This window comes from Diabrotica undecimpunctata, chromosome 3 (assembly GCF_040954645.1).
Source record: "Diabrotica undecimpunctata isolate CICGRU chromosome 3, icDiaUnde3, whole genome shotgun sequence".
NCBI classification, from domain to species: domain Eukaryota; kingdom Metazoa; phylum Arthropoda; class Insecta; order Coleoptera; family Chrysomelidae; genus Diabrotica; species Diabrotica undecimpunctata.
The window spans coordinates 81078923-81094677 of record NC_092805.1 but is presented as its reverse complement, the minus strand read 5'-3'; the positions used below and the strand labels follow the sequence as shown (position 1 = coordinate 81094677).

At 31.1% G+C, this 15755-nt stretch overlaps 1 protein-coding gene and 1 long non-coding RNA gene across 2 annotated transcripts in view; both read right to left on the bottom strand.

The window, feature by feature from the left end:
• Positions 1-15755, bottom strand: part of Miga (mitoguardin) — a 233666-nt gene that overhangs the window by 33764 nt on the left and 184147 nt on the right. The gene's annotated exons all lie outside the window — the stretch shown is intronic.
• Positions 10504-11399, bottom strand: LOC140435664 (uncharacterized). Its single transcript, XR_011950222.1, has 3 exons — positions 11315-11399; positions 10627-11107; positions 10504-10568 (listed from the first exon to the last, which is right to left on the bottom strand). It is a non-coding gene; the product is annotated as an uncharacterized lncRNA (long non-coding RNA).

The window sequence follows — 15755 nt, the reverse complement described above, 5'->3', positions numbered from 1 at the left end:
GATATCCATCAATAAAATATCAATATTCCCGCAATTTCTTTGCCAAATTTTTGTGCGCTCTACTTCTTTCAGGGGAAATTTAAAGAAAGATATATTATTATTTGTTCCATCGTTTCTTTCAAAACATCCCGCGTAAACACACTTATGCGTTACAGAGGCCATTTTATTTAAAATCCTTTTTTTTTATAAAATTCCGCTATAACTTCTCACAACACTAATCACATATAATACACCTATAGGGTAAGTTCGGCCCTGACACTACTCCTATCTCCTCGCAAGTCAGAGAGAGAATGGAAAATCTCGATACGGTTTTCCAATGGCGCCATCTAGTTGTTGATACGTCTTTCGGTTACCACGAGGTGAGCTATCTAGGGTGTGGTTTATAATCAATGGTTTTATGTATTTTTAAAATTGAATAAATTATTTATTATTTTTTTATAGATTTTAATAAAATTGAAAAAGTTAACATGTTTTATAACGGACTCGCCTCGTCGCGTAATTGGACTCTTCCAATTGTTTTCTGTGACTGCGAACCACGAACCGATTTTTTGTGGCGCTACTTCCGTGACGCTCCGTCAGCATTTTACTATAGAGAGAAAGTAAGACGCCAGTATATAAGACTTAATTATCTACAATCAATTTGGGAGTACCGTGCGATAAAAAAAGACATACAATGGGCAATATAAAACAATAACATTTACAAGTTAAATCTAATAAATTCTAATCTTACAAGTTAAAAATAACATATTTGCATCATACCTGTCCAGTCAGCTGTCAAAAACTGTTTATGTAATTTACAACTATGTAGTTCTTTGGTGCACATACAACTGCGACGTATAAATACATTGTTTCTGTCGGGGAATGCAAATCACTGGTTGTGTGAGCCTCCGTCAAACTGAAATTCATAAGCACAACAAAGGTTGAGTTGTTCCAAGTTGTTAGTATCAAAGCTGATTTAAGGGCACATCATCTGAAGATATGGTAGCTTATATCATTCAGCACATTTTTAATTTTCCTACCAAGGAATCCCATTACCGCTTATTTTTCAATAATGTTTAACTTATCTTTCGGACATCCTAAAAACTATAACTGCTGCACTTGAGATGCAGGTACGACTAACGACAAATATATACAGAATTACAAGTTAGCTTTTATAGTCCAAAAAGCTGACAGACAAATAGCAAGAAGAAATACTGTGTACATTACATTAGATTTACAACAAACGACAAAAGATCCATAGACCAGGTAATGGTCTATAAATACCTAGGTCACGAGATTCGCATAGGAAACGGTATACAAACCGTTGATCTTCTCCGTCGTATAATACTGACTTGGGCAGCCTTCGGCAAGTTGAACTACATTTTCAAATCGTCCGACATACTAATATGTCTTAAAATAAAAACCTGTAAACAGTGTGTTTTGCCAGTGTTGACTTACGGAGCGGAAACGTTGACTATGACAAAGAGAATAGTGAAAAAGATCCGTGTGACTCAAAGAATGATGGAGCGTGCTATATTGGGCGTTTCACTGCGAGAAAAGATCCCAAACTGCCACGAAGATCAGGAGTGGCTAATGCTGTAAAGAGAATAGCAACACTTAAGTGGAACTGGACAGGTCACGTGGCTCGAATGACAGATAACAGATGGACAAAACGGATACTGGAATGGAGACCAAGAGAGGATGCCTACTAAAACACGGATAAGATAAGATAGACGAATGAATTGGCCCAGGGTAGTGTACTGGCTACTCTGCTATTATAGCCAATATATCATGAAACAAAACAATTCATATACTCAGATGACATAGTATTCGCAGCGCAATGAAGATCATCTGCAGAGGTGGGGGGAAAACTTTCAAGATCACTAGACAAGCTGAAAGTTTACTATGAACGACCACATGAAGCCCAACCCTTCAATACTACAGTCATGTGCTTTCTATTTAAATAATAAAGAAACTTAAAATAAGCTTAAATTTGTAGTGGTTTCACTAATGTATACCTAGTATGTATTACATTTGCTTTAACCTTAGTCAAAATTTAACCTTTACGTTGGTCTTAATTAATTGACGAAAACGTTCTGTGATGTAGGCCGAAAGGGCTATTTTTTTTAAATAAACATACCTTTTTATAAAGGATTTTTTAAATAAAATTTTTGTGATTTATGGTATATAGCCGACTACAGAAAATTCATTTTCGTTGTGGATCTTAAAGTTGTTTGGTCGGGTAAGGAATTAGAGCACAACCCAACCCCAAAATATCTAGTCGTTACCCTCGACAGATCCCTCACATAAAGTCATATCAAGAAACAATATACTGAAGAAACTGACATGGATAAATTGGAGTGTTTCCTGAAGAGCATATGTCCTTCGTACCTTAGCGTTTGTACTAAATTACTCAACAGCCGAGTACGCGGCTCCAGTCTGGAGACTCTCAACACACGCCTCGCAGTCAAATTTACTCCATCGCAGGAACAGCTCCACCTAAGATCAAAAGAGCTCTAGCCGCAGATATCAAGAAAGAAAAACAATTCAAAGACCACCGTCACCACCTGCATGACCACATTGAACAACTAAAGTCACGCCGTAGCTTCCTTGCTTCAAGCGATCAGAAGAGAGAACTTTTTCGCCGACACGATCCTCAACCTCTACTCGACTATAAGGAGGAACTACCTACCAGATGAAACTTACCTTTCTCCATGTGGAAACCTTTAAAGCTGCTGTGCAGTGGAGTAACCTGCTGCAAGTACAATCTGAAAAAGTGGAGCTTTGCTGAAGATGATCTGAGTGACTGTGGTGCTCTACAAACCAATGATCGTCTGCAAGATCGTCTGCAAGAAGACCTATATCAAGCCAACGAGAGTCCTGGATGGTCACAATTTGACTCGAACTAAAGAGGACGCGGAAATTCAGTTCAATTCAAGAAGAGGATATTCGTAGAACGATTTGTTGCACTTGGATTGAAAATCAGTCAATGCAAATGTAGTGTTGAAATGGTTAGTAGTTTAGGCAATAGAAGTTATGATTTTCTGAAACAACAGAACCGTTTGATAATTTGGACTAATTTCTACTCAGGTCAGAACAAGAACTTTATTGATGGTATGCGTTAACCAGTACCTTGTGAGGACAGGAAATTGTAAGATACAAGTTTCCTGAAGTGGGACATTCCTACTTAAATTCGGATTGTGATTTTGGAGGAATCGAAAAGTGCTTGGGAAAAATCAAACAATCTGTACGACCAGTGCCGAGAAATTATTGTATTTTCTACCAAAAAAAATATGGTAATTGACATGAAAGATAACTTCAGAAATACAGATGATTTATCAAAAAAAAAATGAAGATTTCTAACAAGAAGAAAGATCTCTTAATTGAAAGGGATGGCGAGATGGGATGGATCTAACTTTCTATCATATCGTATTTTATATTAGTTATTATTTTCAACAACTTTCATTGAACATAATTAACGATTTTATCAATATTAATGTATTTTTTCTCCTACCTTTCAACATGAAAAAAATTGAATGTACCACATCTTTAATGTAGATAAAAACATCACACTTTACAGATGCCTAAAGGAGGTAAGTGCATATACCTCAGGGCATGTAAAAAATTATTAAAAATTTTTTATGGATCAATGAATTATGCAAAAATAATATTTTTTTTTAATTTCAGTGTTGTAGTTTATCAGCAGATTGAAAACAATTATGCTATTTAGGACTACATTAATGTTATTTGGAAAAGAAAAATACGCATCTAAAAAAAATCCAGGGTCCAAAAGTTCAATTATCTCATAATCATCTTTTTTCACATAACCCCATCATGCACTCACCTATTCAATTGCTTCGAATTAAAGGTGGCCAGCAAGTATACTTTACGTGTTTTTGAAACTTATTTAAAATAATTTTTAAAGACTATTGGTAATAGAAAATATCCTTGTTGTAAACTTTTTGTGGCTTTGCATATATTAGAAAGAGAGATTCATTTACATATGCGTTAAAGAATTTGATTTATAAAAAATGCGATAATTATCGTTGTAAAAAAATTATAGAACTGAAATTTATTCGTTTCTCATTTTTTTGACCGATTTATTTTAAGGTACATTACTCCTCAATTAATTTTCCTTAGGTACTGAATAAATTATTGACAGGATGTTTTAGTTCACATTATATTGTACGTTTATCCTTTAAGTCCTCATAGGCTGGAAACAACGCGATGCATTAAAAAAACTCGATCATTATATTATTTAAGCATTATTTTAAGAATGCGAACAATTGAATGATGCCTCTATCTGAGGATGAGATGGTTAGTTGGTATTTTTATTTCAAAAGCATTATCTTATATGTAAGAACACTTAGTCGATTAAGTGCAGAATGAAAAAGCAGTGAACGGCAATTGACGACATTACCATACAATTGCCGTCTTCCTATGGCTCTATATATAAACACAACGCTCTATATATATACGCAACCTCGACATTAACACAATTACTTTTAATATCCATTATCTCATTTACCTTCAGCATTGGTAAGTTGTAAAAGTTCAAATATATTTATATTCAACGAATATAATATATTTATTCACGAGTCATGAACATATTTTTCAGTTATAACTAGAAATTATGTTACCACATGGTTATAATAAAGAAACTTTAAATATTTAATAAAGGCCTTGTTTGCCACTTTTCCTCTAGTTGGTAGATGCGTTTGGTTTGTTTTTAAAAATATGTGTATGTCCATGTCAATTTTATTATAAACTAAGAGATAGTGTCGACATTAAGGTAAGATCAAAATAACATATCGAATTATGATATTGTAAAGAATGTTTTTCCATTACAGGTTCTGATGAAGCCCAAAATTATGTGGCGAAAGCTTGACTCAAGACACTCACTTAGAAGTACCCGTTTTTTACTGCTTCCTTAGTATTGGGTCGTTCCCGGTTATCTTCAACCGTCTGTATATATATATATATATATATATATATATATATATATATATATATATATATATATATATGTATATATATATATATATATATATATATATATATATATATATATATATAGCGTTAGTCGCTTTATTCCTGTTATCTTTATTATTGAACCTGTAATGGTAAGGGTCGGCGCCAACGAGTTAGAAGACTCAATGGATTCCCAGTAATCGTATAGTATATCGTTGTAATATATTTTTTATCCAAAATGGTTAAGACTGAATTAACTATATACATGGTAAATATTATAGGTATGACAACGATAATTTTAAATACCAGAATACAAAGTAATTTTTATTGTTGGATTATCTATTCAACTATTTATTAATCTTTCAAAAATAAATCGTGGGTCAAATAGCAAAGCGTGCCAGACTTCACTCTGGATCGATGGTTCAAACCCTGGCCAGTATGCCAGTAAACAAAAAGGATTACAAATCATGAATATGTTGCTTATTTGAGTCCATTTTAAAAAGGTAAAAAAGAAATAATTAGACTTACTCACAATCAGTTTAATTTTACTACCTCAGACGACCGGTTTCGCTTTCTAAAATTTGCAAAGCATCATCAGGTCGGTGGTACAAAGTAAATTAAATGATTCCGGCACAAAAATTACTATATAATTTACTTTGTACCACCGACCTGATGATGCTTTGCAAATTTTAGAAAGCGAAACGGGTTGTCTGAGGTAGTAAAATTAATCTGATTGTGAGTAAGTCTAATTATTTCTTTTTTTACCTTTTTAAAAAGGATTACGTAACAGTATAAAGTTTAAATAGTCTATAGCAGTAGCGCACCTAGAATTTGCCTCTGGGGGAGGGGGGGGTTTTTGGTTGGTCACCAAAATTTTTTTTATGATGTTACCTCCATTTTGAGTCCTTAAAATGTGTAACAGTGTCGGAATAGGGTCCTGGGGGGGGGTTTAACCCCCCTAAAACTCCCCCCTCGGTGCGCCACTGGTCTATAGTTATACATATATATATATATATATATATATATATATATATATATATATATATATATATATATATATATATATATATATATATATATATATATATATATATATATATATATATATATATATATATATATATATATATATATATAAAACTGAATTCTGATAAATTATGCTGACCAAGCATATTACCCATTAAAATGTACGGAGTCCTATCAAAATATGAACCTATTTTCTTGTCAGAAAGTTATCTAGCTACTATTTTTATGTGCTTATGACGATATATATGTGCTTTGAAAAAATATAAAATTTGTAATTTTTGGCTATACCGCTCGAAAGAGATCGCCTTATGGAAGCACATGATGAAGCGAAGAGAAAATACAATTACGTATAGAAGAATGTAGTAAAATAGACAATAATGAGAATTTTTTTTGTAACTGATTAAGTTTAGTTTTTCTTTTTTCTTTCAGTGCTATTCTACAATTTTCACCATACCAGTAGTAGAGCAAGCGGGGTTCAAACTCACTTTGGTAACCTGTCCATCAGGGTCTCCGATGCGAAGGTATCGATACCATGATTTGACCTTGGGGATGTACAAGAAGTACAAGAAGTGATCGACAATGACCAGAGGGTTGTAAGAACTGGTCGCTTATCGCTTGATCTCTTCTTCTTCTCTCCCGAAGAAGTTATCGACAATGACCAGAGGGTCGTAAGAACTAGTCGCTTATCTCTAGATCTCTTCTTCTCAGCCGAAGAATTGTCACCTACGTTACCTGTATGTTTTTACACCTGTCTCACTTGTCTCTTCTTTGTCTTACCTGTCCTGAAGAAGTAAAAGAATCGGTCGACAATGACCAGAGGGGGGTGTCTTTGAGTGGACCACCTTGTATGTCGGGTGCAAAACTCATCGCTTATCGCTTCATCTCCTCTTCTTTTCGTTAAATTTGTACAGGGTGATCGAAAAAATAAATTTGTATTGAGACTTGGAAATATTTTAGGTGTTGTTGCGTTAAAAATTTTTTTTGTGTACGATGCTTGCTTAGATATATCTGTCTAGCCTAGCCTAGCCTAGCCGATCTTATCTTTACTTTTGAAACTTGTAGGAAAAGGAAAAATAACTATGTATCACATAAATGCTTTATTGTGTATATATATTTTAATGATATATGTGGGTAGATGTAAATAAAACAATATTGGATTGATACTATAAATTTTATTTGTTTTGAAACAAGTTATTTATTTTAAATAAATGTATCCAGCAAAATTTTGTCAGTAATCAAGATGTGTCTTGAGGTGTACATGCTAGACGAGTTTTATTCAAGGCTCTCAACTTTTAACAATTGGAAGGGGAATAAATCTGAAATAGAGTTAGCTGCTTGTGGATTTTACTTTCCCCAAGTGGAAGATATAGTAAAGTGTTTCAAGTGTGGCGTAGAGATTTACAAATGGGAATCAAATGACAATATAATTGAAGATCACAAAAAATTTAGTCCTAATTGTACTTTTTTGGAAAGAGTGTATCCTATTTTTCTTAAAATCAACAACAACAACAACAACGATAACAAAGAAAATTTGAGTGAGAAGAATATCTGTACATCTGTGAAACATAACATTTTATCCTTTGAATATGCCTGTACCTGTGCAAAATAAATGTCCAAAGTGTGGGGGTGACACTGAAGAACGAAATGACCTGTGTATAAATTGTGAATTGGAAGAGGTGTACAAGGAAGAGAGTGGTGCTAAAAATATACCTAGTAGAATGTATGTAAAGAGACAGAGACCGCAAAAATAATGTAATCGCATGATAAAAAATTAGAATAATAAAATAGCTGTAAATATAACATAAAGCTCATTTTTAATTTGCCCTTTGAATATGCCTGTACCTGTGACATATAAATGTACAAAGTGTGGTGGTGAAACTGAGATTCCAAATACACTTTGTGTAAATTGTTACTTAAAAAGTATATTTAGACAATTTGGTGGTGACAAAAATAACCCAAGTCATCTATTTATCCAAAAATAAGTATGCCTGTACCAGTAAAGTATAAATGTCCAAAGTGTGGTGGGGAGACTGAAATATCTAATAGGAATTGTATAAACTGTGACTACATAGAATATTTGAGATCCAGATCTGGTGCTAAAAATATACCAAGTAGTATGTTTGGTGAAATGTGAGGTCAGTTGTCTGAAGAAGAGGAAAAATATATAAAGACTTATATTTAGAATAACTATGTATTAATTTGTAAATCGTCTACGAGTACGCTACCAATATGTTAAACGCTGTCATTAATAAATTACCTTTTGAAATGCACATCCCTGGAGGTTATAGGTTTTGTGGACCCGGCATTGTTCCAAGCCGACTTGATTGATATGCAAAAATATTCAAATACAAACAGAAATTTCAAATATATTTTGGTTGTAATAAATTGTTTTTCAAAATTTTTATGGGCTTTACCACTAAAAAATAAATCAGGTGTTGAAGTAGCCAAATGTATGGAGTATTTGTTTAAACAGCAAAAACCAAATAATCTTCAAACAGATATGGGAACTGAATTTTTTAATCCACATATGAAAAAATTGATGAAAAAATATAATATTAATCATTACAATGTATACAGTGAGAAAAAGGCTGCGATTGCTGAGCGAGTTATTCGCACGATTAAATCAATGATTTGGAAACAGTTTAGTTTCAACGGTACCTACAAATGGATTAATATTTTACAACAAGTTGTTAATGAATACAACAATAAAGTTCACAGAACAATAGGAATGAAACCAGTGAATGTTAAGAAGAAGCATGAAAAACTATTGTTAAACACTGTATACAATCACATTAAAATGGTTGATTTGGAAAGTCAAAAATTTCATATTGGTGATCATGTACGCATTTCAAAACATCGAGGAGTTTTTGACAAAAAATACAATCCAAATTGGTCTAATGAAATTTTCACTGTTTATAAAATAAAACTGGGAAACCCTATTACATATTATTTAAAAGACTATAAAGGTGAAGAAATTCTTGGGATATTTTATAAAGAACAGTTACAAAAAGTTAAACACAAAGACAGTTATTTAGTTGAAAAGGTATTAAAGAGAAAAGGGAATAAAATTTTTGTTAAGTGGTTAGGTTTTGATAGTTCTCACAACTCATGGATAGATAAAAGTGACGCAATATAATAAAGAGGGGATAGAAAAATATGTAAAAGACGTTCCACTTGCAAGATTTTGTTTGTTGTTAGAGAATATCGAGAGAGTGAAGACATGTTCATTGTGGATATCCAAGGTTTCTCTTTTCCTGGGGAAGATGTATTTCTTTGTAGGGAAATTGCTATTTTAGATCCTACTACAGAAAACATTATACACAGAATTGTTGTTTTACCAGTAACAGAAGCTATGGTAAATAAATCATATATAAAATGTATCGAACAACAATGTGTTCAAAACCATGGTTTAAATTGGCAATCTTGGCATTTTTGTGATACTCATCTAAAATATGAAGAAATTTCAAAATTTTTACACGTCAACGTATTAGACGAAACAATATTGGTAAGAAATCATGAAACAAAAAAATATTTGGAAAAATTCATGGAAAATCGCATTGATTGTGTACAAGATGAACCTAATATACTTTCCGATGAGACTATGAATCATATTTTTAAATCACATCCATGTTTTCAACATAACAATGAAAATTTACAATGTGCTCTAAACAATGTATTTAATATTCATTATTGGTATAAATATTGTAGAAAGTGTTGACAATAAAAAAAATAAAAATTAAAAATAGTCTTTTATTAATAGATACACACAAGACATTTATTTTCAAATTGATACCAGACATGAAGCTTGTAAAACAAAAGACTACGCTTGATGTGGAGAATAATTTATTGGAACCAATTGAGAATAAGTTTAAAAAGCATGGAGTTTTGTTCCCTTCAACTATTCGATGTATTATAGTTGGCCCTTCAAATTGTGGTAAGACCAATGTGATGATAAGTCTATTGGAACATGTTAATGGATTAAAATTTGAAAATGTGTATATTTACTCAAAATCATTAATGCAACCAAAGTACAAATATTTAGAAACTTTGCTAGAACCAATTAAAGGAATAGGATATTATACTTACAGTGGAAGTACGGATATAATGCACCCATCTGAAGCGAAGCCCAATTCAATTTTTATCTTTGATGATGTTGCTTGTGACAACCAAGATGTTATTCGAGAATACTTTAGCATGACTCGACATTCTCAGGTGGATCCATTTTATTTGAGTCAGAGTTATGCAAAAATACCTAAACACCTTATAAGAGACAATGCAAATATTTTAATTGTATTTAAACAAGACGATTTAAACCTAAAACACATTTACAATGACCACGTCGGAACAGATATGACTTTTGAAGATTAAAAAAAAATATGTTCAATATGCTGGAAAGAGAATTATGGATTCTTATCCATTTTCAAAGATAGCGACATAAATAATGGTCGATATCGCAAAAAGATTGATCAATCTTTTTTAATCAAGTAAAAGGTGTAAATGAAATAAAATACAGAGATAATAATTAGAAAATTAGTTTATTTAATAAAATAATAAGATATAATTATGTACATACTTTTATTTCCCTAAAGCATCTGAAACAAAAATAGTAAAATTTAGAATTATATCGAAACACAAAAATAAATCACTTACTTTTCTATTTCTGACTAAGAAAATCTTCCATGTTCAGCTCTTCCAGATCCACTATGTCTTGTTTTTGCGTCGTTGTCGTCTTCGTCGTCACCTTTCTTTTTTTTGTTGGGGATGGCTGAGGATCGTCGTCGTCGTCGTCATTTGATGTGGCAGGTGGAGAAGTTGAATTTGTTGGATTTGAATACTTAGACGAGTGGCCAAAATGAGGGGGAGGGGGAGAAAGATATGGCCTTTTTGTCCCCACCAACTGTCTTTGTTGTTGGTACTTTTCAAACTCCTCCACCTCATCATCTAGGAGGTTAAAACGGTATTTCTTACATATATTTTCCAGCACCTGGAACTCTTTATCATTTTCCACTTTAACTCTCATGTATCTTAATGGAAGGTATCCAAATTTTTTTTTAATGTTTTGTTATTCGGCGAGTATGTAAGATGGACAAATATTCTGTCTCCCTTAAGGGAAACGTCCTTTACGCCATACCTTTAATAGAAAAAATATAATAAACCAACAGCAGCACGAATCAAACAAAGAAAACAAAATAAAAAAAGACCGATTCGAAAAACTTATAATAATCCCATGAAATATTTATAATAAAAAAAAATAAACCAGTAAGAGCGAAATAAAATCATGTAGAACAAATCAAAAAAGGAAAATGGAAAAACAACCAAAAATAAGTAAAATACTTACATAAATAACTGCTTCACAATTACAAAGGCGTCCGTTATTGGTAGGTTAATTGGATCCTCAGATACAATAACCAACTGGCATGGTACATTGGCCATTTTGATAGTTCACTGACTGTTCACTGACTAACTGATAGATCAATTTAAAATTAACCGAATTTAAATAGTAAGAATAAAAAAATATATATTAACGTAATTGACTGACCTATTTGATCTTTATTGCAATGCAGAAAATAGTACAAAACATGTTTATCATTAAAACGTTTATTATTCCAAAATTAATTTATCATTATCTAAATAAAATGTGCTTATCTGCATATAATGTATTTTGGTGACCTATTTGACCTAAAAATGCATTGACGTCAGCGTTATCGTTAAATATGTTTATTGCATGTATAATGTGTTTTCGATGAAGAAATAAAAATTTAATCACGTTGCATAGCGTGTTGTAGATTTGCGTCAATGTATTTTTTTTTAATGTAGTAAAAATACTTCGTGACCAATTTGACCTAAAAATGCATTGACGTCAGCGTTATCGTTAAATATGTTTATTGCATGTATAATGTGTTTTCGATGAAGAAATAAAAATATAATCACGTTGCATAGCGTGTTGTAGATTTGCGTCAATGCATTTTTTAAAATATAGTATAAATACAGGATTGATTTTGCTAGCTGGTATTTGTGTCGTTCTGAAGTTTACGAGTTGGTCTTTAAACATGAGTAGTAGTAAAGTGATCGATCAAATTTCCACTGAAATGGTGCAGAAGATGGAAACAGTAAGTAGATTAATTAAAACTAAAACTGATTTACAAAACTATATAAAATATTTGAAAAAACAGATTTTATTGTTAAAAAAATGTATAAAAAAGAGGGCTACTTGTGTTAGAAATTTTCATTGTATAGAGGCGAATCTATCCATCCTTAAAACATATCTAGAAAATTTTAAAAACAGATTAAATGTTAGAAAAAATATTAACAGAGGGTTATTGTGGCAGGATTTGGAATCTTGTTTTAATAGCAGAGTTAAGACAGGCGTTATCATAAATTTAAAATATAAAGACCCTAAACTGTTTATGGAAAAGGCTTTTAAAAGTTTTTCAATTCAAATTAAAAAAAATTTAGTTTCATGTATGTTAAAAGTTAATGTAATTTTTTATGGACTTTTCATCAAACCTCAAGATGGTGAAACGTCTGTTAAACATTTTTCCACGAAAAATGCAATAATTGATCAAAATACAAACATAAAGGATTGGTATAAAATCAATTGTATAGATACGGTTTTAAGAAAGTTTGAAGATTTTCAAGAAAAAGACAGTGGATGGGCACTATCTCACATTTTAAATTTAAAAGTTAATATTAACAAATTTAATCCATTACTTGGTGGTATTTCAACATACGTTGAGCTACCTAAGTATATAAAGAATACTCGAAGTGTAATAAATGTTAGGAATTCTGATTCTTTCTGTTTTCTTTGGTCCGTTGTTGCTGCCTTACATCCTGCCACAAAAAATGTTGACCGAACATCATCTTATCCTCACTTTAGTACAGTATTAAAGTTTGATAATATCAGTTTTCCTATTGATATTAAAGATATTTCAAAATTTGAAAAATTAAATAAACTTGCTATAAATGTCTTTACATTAGGAAAAAGAAATGAAATTCTACCTTTGATATTTAGCCAAACAAATTTTTCTCCTCGTATAAATTTACTTGTATTAAATGCCATGGATAATATTGTAAACGATGATAATGAAGAGGAGGACAATGACATAAAACAGAGAGTATTTCATTTTGCTTATATTAAACATTTTTCAAGATTATGTGGTAAAAACGTTGGGAACATTCGAAATAAAAAATGGTTTTGTGAACGATGCTTTAATCATTTTAGTAGTGAGACATATTTACAAAATCATTTAGAGGATTGTTTTAAGTTAAATTCAGTTAAAATGGTTTTACCAACCGAAAAAAATTATATAATGAAATTTAAAAATTTTAATCACAAAGAACGTGTTCCTTTTGTTATATACGCTGATCTTGAAAGTATTCTTACAAAGTATAATGATAAAAATATTAATTTGAAAACTTGTTTAACTGAAAAGCATGAAGCTTTCAGTATAGCTTATTATTTTAAATGTTCCTATGATGATTCTTTATCCTACTTAAAAATATATACGGGTCATGATTGTCAAACATGGTTTGTAAGAGAACTCGAAGAGATAGCTAAGAAAATTTATAGAGAAAATTTATTTCAAAAATTTCGAAAGATTATATCATTAAATGATAAAGAACAGAAAGATTTTAATTCAACTTTTATTTGCCATATTTGTTTAAAACCTATACTTGATAAATCAGAGAAGGTACGAGATCACTGTCATGTTACAGGACGATTTCGCGGAGCGGCCCATAGGTTATGTAACAGTAATTATAGGACTTCGTACACAATTCCTATTACATTTCATAATCTCTCTGGCTACGACGCCCATTTTTTAATTAAAAGTCTTAACTCTGACATACAAGGGTATATGTCATTATTACCGCTAAATAAAGAAAGGTATATATCATTTACCAAATATATCCATGGCACTAATATTAGTTTTAGATTTATTGATTCCTTTAGATTTATGTCTTGTTCATTAGATCAACTTTCCTCATATCTAGATGACAACCAAAAAAGTATTACGCGTAGCTATTTTAATGATGATTCGAAATTTAATTTGGTTAAAAGAAAGGGTGTTTTCCCGTATGAGTATTTAGATAGTTGGGAGAAATTAAAGGACACTTGTCTTCCGTCTATTGAAAATTTTTATAGTAAAGTCAATAACGAGGACATTACTAAAGAGGACTATCAACATGCCTGCAACGTTTGGACTAGATTTCAGATAAAAAACTTGCAGGAATATGCAGAATTATATTTAAAAACAGACGTTCTACTTTTGGCTGACATTTTTGAGAATTTTCGATCTATGTGTTTGAAAACTTATGGATTAGATAGTCTTCATTATTATACTTTACCAGGATTAGCCTTTGATGCTATGTTAAAAGTAAAAAATATCGAATTAGAATTATTAAGAGAAACTGAGATGGTCTTGTTTTTTGAAAAAGCAAAACGAGGAGGAGTTTCACAGTGTAGTAATAGATATGGAGAAGCTAATAATAAATATATGGAAGACAAATATAATCCTGATAAAGAAGTCTCCTATCTAATGTATTGGGATTTTAATAATCTTTATGGTACAGCGATGAGTTACGCGTTGCCATATGCCGGCTTTGAATGGATTAATTTGGTTGATATTTATAAGGAAAACATATTAGATTGTCCCAATGATGGAGAATATGGATACATACTTGAGGTAGATATTGAATATCCAAAAGAACTTTTTAATTCACACAAAGATTTACCTCTTTGTCCTGAACACATGATCCCACCATCTTCTAATTCAACAATTCCCAAATTATTAACCACATTGTACGATAAAAAGAAATATGTTATTCATTATATATATATATCTGAAACAGATTGTTAATTTGGGTTTGAAAATAATAAAAATTCATCGATGTTTAAAATTTAAACAATCCCCTTGGTTAAAAAAATATATTGATCTAAACATTGGCTTGCGAAAGGAAAGCAAAAATGAATTTGAAAAAATTTATTTAAACTTTTTATAAATGCCCCTTACGGAAAAAGTATTGAAAATGTCAGAAAACATAGAGAAATAAAAATTGTAAACAGATATAATGGAAGATATGGAGCAAATTTCTATATCTCACAACCTAATTTTCATAGTTGTACTATTTTCGATGAAAGTACTGTAATAATTGAAATGACAAAACAAAAAGTCAATTTTAATAAACCGATATATATAGGGATGTGTATTTTAGATATTTCCAAAACCATTTTATATGATTTTCATTATAATTATGTGATAAAAAAATTTAAAGATCAAGCAAAATTATTATACACCGATACAGATAGTTTAATATATCAGTTTTTTGTTGACGACATATGTAATCATATTAAAGAAGATATTGACAAATTTGACACATCAGACTACAAAGAGAATAATGTATATAATATTCCATTAAAGAATAAAAAAGTATTAGGTCTGATGAAAAAAGCTAAAGGAATAAAAAAATCTGCATTAAAGGAACTGTCGTATGATGATTATTATACAAGTTTATTTAATAAAGTTATAGTAGAAATTTCCCAAAATTCAATAATTTCCAAAAAACATGAGGTTTATACAATGTCTCAAACAAAGGTAGCCCTCAGTCCTTACGATGATAAGAGAATAGTAAATTATTTATACACTGATACTCTCCCATGGGGTTTCAATGATAAATAATTTATTAATATTTTATAAAATTTTGTAAATCGTTTTTTAATTAATCTACAGCCACCTAAAACTAACAGTGAAGCTAAGGTGGTAGGTATACATTGAATAAAA